Below are 5501 nucleotides of genomic sequence, written 5' to 3' on the forward strand. Positions count from 1 at the left end.
ACAGTCATTATGTAACCGCACTGAGTGGCTCTGCGAGGGGCTGACGGCAACACACACAGCTGCAAAACTGAGTCGACAAAGTCAGCTGAACTCAACCTTCTGCAGCAGACGCTGCAGTGGGGGTAATGGATTTAATGCAGTGGGACTGTGGTGGCGTATGTGGTGCTAACTCTGGTAACTAATTCTTCTTACACTTGATAAAGAACGAATGTGTCACAGACGTAGATGAATCACTTAATACAACATTTCTCGTGATCACAAGGGAACAATTACTTCCAAGTCTATGATTTTACACAACTTGAAATTATGGCTCCAAATAATAATCTTCAATGATGCTTTACTAATCACAGATACAAGCCTGTAATGTGAAATAAAATACTGCACTACTCTCAGAAATATTACAAGTGAAAAGACAGAAATGTGCCTTTTAACATGAACATATGAAAGAGAGAAAGTTTGGCTCAGTTGAAATAAGAGGCCATGTGTTTTTGTGCTATTTAATTCAATTTTGCTTGGAGGTGGAAAGCTAAAATTGGACATATGTAAAGAGATGAATAGGGGCAGACAGCTTAGAAAAAGTGGCCTGCCACGATGTCGGCATGCCTGTTATCTGCATGTAGTCCGTGTAAAGGTCATCTACGTCTGAGTAAATACTGTATGTATGTGTGCCCCCTCTAGTCCCTCAGGAGACAATATACAGGTGTAGAGAGCACGAAACAAACTGATGATGAGTATCAACCCTCAAACATTTACATTTAGTAAAGTTAACTTGAATTTAAATAAACATACAGAAAAGCGTTTAACATGCAAAAGCTTTCATAAAAAATATTTCAATAATTGCAATCCATGAATGGTGGAAAGAAATTGTATAGACCGATTTGAGAAGAACCTGTTGTTTCCAACCTGAGGTTAAATTGTTTTAGCTCTAATTAACGCACTTAAGCAGCCGGACACACTAAGCTACTAGCTGGTGAACATTTAGCAGCTAAAGAGTCTGATGTTTCCACGTCCAGGTTTGTTTACAAGAAAACTCCACAGTGCAAAAATAAATAGAATCTTCAGTGCTTATGGGAACAATTTTACTATACATATCCTGAATATGAATTGTTCCAACTGCTAAATAAATAAACTTCCAATTGAATTGTTTCATTTATTTGGAATAGGAAGAGGTGACCCTGTCTGTGAGTTTCCTTTGATACTGGCTCTCTCGTGTCCTCTCTGTCTCTCTGATGCTACATGCCACCTTTGCTCAGTGTAGATTTTTGGCCAGAACACGGACCCCTCATTATTTTTGAGTTACTTTTGTGTGTGCGTGCGTGCGCTTGCATGCGTGTGCGTGCATGCGTGCCTGCGCATGAGTGTTACATAAAACAGCTGTTCATGTGGTAAAAATCAAATCATTCCCATGACTGAGTCAAGTGGAACTGAGGGCCTCTCAGACTCATCCTCCATGCACATGTCACTGCCTCTCTCGCTCTCTATCCCCATATGTGTATATTTCCTTCTGTCTCTCTTGTTGTTTTTTTCTCCTCCTGCCTCTAAACTACTCTCTTCTTCTGCTTTGCTGCACTTTTCTTTTATGCTTTATCTCACTCACTGGTTCTCTCTATACCTGTCACTCTTTGCTTTATCATGAATAAAATATTTAAACAGAAAAACAAAACCTAACTCGAATCATTTGTCAGTAAGGTACAAAGTACACATTAGTTTTAGTTGATAGCTGTGACAGTCACTTTTCTTCCATAGTGACCCGGTGCTGGTGATCTCAGCGAAAGGACAACATACTGTTTCTTAAACCTTTGACTTGGCTGTTGACATATTAGCAGATACAGAGCAACATTAACGTGCATATGGGGTCGTGTTTGTGTCCACCTGATGAAAGTGCAATATTCACTCTCTTTCGCTCTGGTTTTGGTCTCCACCAACTCCTGGGGAGAAATATTTGACTCTTCATCTGCTAAATGCTCCACTATGTTCACTAGTCTCCAACTGCCTCTGTCTGCAGTTTGGTGCAGAGCAGGTAGTGAACAGTAGATTTTAAGACCTATTTCGCTCAAAACAGCTGCCTGCTGGCTGAAAACGACGCCATGGGAGCAGTGAGAGGGAACTAAAACCATAAAATGTGCAGGTCAGGCAGCTAAACAATGATCTGAAACGCACTACAAAGCTTAGTAAAGCTGAGGGGAGCTGCAGATTCAGGTTATTATTCTCTGTAGGTCCACCACTACAAGCAACCCCTTTCATATTATCATTTGATACATTATTGTATGATTATTATCATAGAAATAATGATTATAGCGGTTTGTAGGATGTGCTAACAAAAAGAACAGTGCAGAATATTATCAGCATTATCCTGCAAGTACTGTTCTTGATAAACTTACTGAATCTGGGTGAAGCTCACGCTGTTTTGTTTTTCTGATGGACTTTAACTCACCCACACTGACCTGAAGGTTTACCCTTCGGGTCATGAATAATGAAATCAAATACCAGTGGAGCAAAGAATGTGCTGTTATGCAGCCCAGCATTCCCACCCAGCTTCTGAAACTCACAACTCCTGTCCCTTGCTATTTCAGAGATGACTGACAACAATTCCTCACAGTACACGCTGCGCAGAGTTAAGAGTGTTAATATTTAATCACACTGAGCAGGAGGTGCAGAAATGGATGCATTATTGATTAGTAAGTGGTGCATGTTTTGTGCATTCTGTATGTAGAACAAGGTTTAGATCTGTTTTTTTGTTGTATTTATCAGTAAAGATGGGGATGACTCGATCATGATGGGGTAGTGTCAATGAGGAATGATTTGGTTTTGTAATCACATCGGCCTCAAAGGATTTTATGAGTTGTAAGTAGTAGTTTTTTGTTTATATCCTCACTTTCATCTTTATAATAGTCTTCTCAAAGGTATGAGAGAGGGATGGACTAGTTCGTCCAGTGATGATGGGTTTTCTATGATGTGAAATGACTGATCCCTTAACATTTTCCTCTAGCGTCATAATGTCAACTAATCAGTTTGTTGAAAAGCTAATGACATTGTGTTTGGTGCTAATTGGCAAATGTTAGCATGCTAAACTAGGATGGTGAACATGGTATTATCATGCTGACATCTTATAGCACAACTGTGTAGCATCTTAGAGCCGCTAGTGTGACAGTAGGTCAACAGGTGCGTAGAAGAATAATAGGTGTAGACAATTTAGAACAAAAAACTCAGTAACCTGATGAAGGTCTGTACGGAAACGTCACTAAATATCTCTGAATGCAAGTGAAGAAGACAGTGTGCGGGACGATTTTTGTTTATCTTGTTTAGACTGTAAAAAAAAACTCCTTTACTTCAGTTTAAATCCAACAACCAGCTCACCAAGTTCCACCTCTTCCAAAATCAGGTGCACATTTCACACACTCAGTTTATCTTATACATCAAAGTACATCCTATGACGTTCATTTTCAGTTGACTTTAATTTAGTGGTGGCCTTGTATTGGGTTTTAGAAATGTTTGCGATGTATCCTGACCCCTGTTGTGTGACATCAAGATATCAGAAAGACCTACAATATAGTAGAGACAAATGATAGAACTAGTGCAGAGGATGAAGGTGAAGAGAGACATGGAAAGGAGTAGGATGAGGAGAGGACTGAGGATGAAGAGGGGAAATCTTGGGGTTGATTCTGAACTATATAACGATTCTGACTATATTTGCAGATGACCGTGGACTATTTCTTATTAATAATAAGGTACATTATTGTATAATATAAATCATATAATATTGATGCTATAATATTTTATATTGTGGTGCAACTCACCTCTAACAGTGTAGAGGCCAGAAAAGACAGATGTCTGTTTTCCACCTTTGTCTTCTGTTCAGGGCATAATAAAGACCGTAACAACCAAAAGCGAATTACTGCAATGTCTTGTAATGTTCTCTCTCCAGTAATTATGTAGTCTGTTGTGGGCTAAAATTTGCTGAGATTTCAGATTGACAAAAGCACCCCCAGTATCACAATGCTTTTGAGTAATATTAAATATTGTATAAACAGATCATTAATAACCTTTCCAGAAGCATGTGTTTTGTCGATTCAGTCAAAAGCCAGTAAAGTTCATCCAGTGGCTTTCATTGTATTCAGAATGGACGGGGCTAAGAGCAGTAATACATATTCTACTTAAAACTAAGTTTTGGTGTTTTTTTTTGTCCTATACTTTATAGTTATTGCTTGGATAACTCTGTCAGCCTTCGACCAGCAGCAGGAGCTTTCTCCGGCTTTTCCTGTTGCGTAACATAAGCACGAAAATAACCTGCCAAGATGACAGGTAGGCTGATAAAAATTTCATAAACGGTATCTGATATCAAGTTATTTTTAGAAAATGGTTGATTTAGCTCTGCAACATCATTCCCATGCTTCCATAAAATTCAGTCAAGCACACAAACACACCCACACACACTTATAATGTCCAAGCATAAACAACAACAGCAGCAGCAGGCTGTGTGTAAACATGCATAAGAGAAGTTGAATTCCCAAACACAGGTGAGTGAAATCCCCAATTCTCTTTTTCTCTGATTCACTGACTCTCATTGTCACCTCTGTCTATTCATACAGAATGTATAAACACTGCAAAGTTTTGTTTTTTATCTTATGTTTCACTAGTTTCTGTGTTGTTGATTTTATTTCTCTTTCTTTGTTTTTTTATGTTTGTTGCGTTTATAGAACTTTTTAACACTGGTTTTGAAAAATGCTATTTAAATAACATGTAACTTCATGTTTTTCACATGTTGAACAGATATATTCACATGGTATAGGCACATGGGATTTTCATATATTTCACACATGTACATTTACATATAGGTACATGTGGTTTTTCAGCATTACGCGTGAAACTTGTATTTCAATTCAGAATCTGAACTTTACATGTGATTTTTTTTTTAAAGGCATTATGTCGCTCTGTCCCTCCCTCTCTCCTTCCTTCACTCGTTTCTCTCTCCTCCTGCTGTTGAGGGCACTACATGAAAGAAAGAGACCAGGAAGGCAGAGGCAGCGATTCTGCATTTACAACTATGTGCGTGAGTGTGACTGTGCGTGTGTGTGTCAGTGAGAGAGAGAGAAAGGGATGCAGAGAGAGGAGAGAGGGATTTGGCCGACTTGTCGGGGTCTTTCATGTCACATTTCTGCCCCGAGGAACTGACCTCTGTCTCCCTGTCTGGAAAATAACTGGGAAAAACTAAAATGGAAAATCAGAAAACTCAACTCTGCGAAACAGTTGGAGCAACATCCCTCCTGCTGCCTCTACATCAGAGAAAGAACTGAGGGATGATGACTGAACATTTGTATTTGTATCAACGAAATAAAGTGAATCGGAGAGGAGGGCTCTTGTACGTGGGCCTATCTGACAATTGGGGGAGGACGCACCAGATTTATTCATATAATTATACTGTTGGAGTTTTTTTTCTTCTTTGAGGGAAAGGCGAAGAGCCGAGAGAAGATAATAGGAGAGGAGAGAAAGGGGGAGGAGAG

Source organism: Pholis gunnellus (assembly GCF_910591455.1).
Source record: "Pholis gunnellus genome assembly, chromosome: 1".
Lineage (NCBI taxonomy): Eukaryota > Metazoa > Chordata > Actinopteri > Perciformes > Pholidae > Pholis > Pholis gunnellus.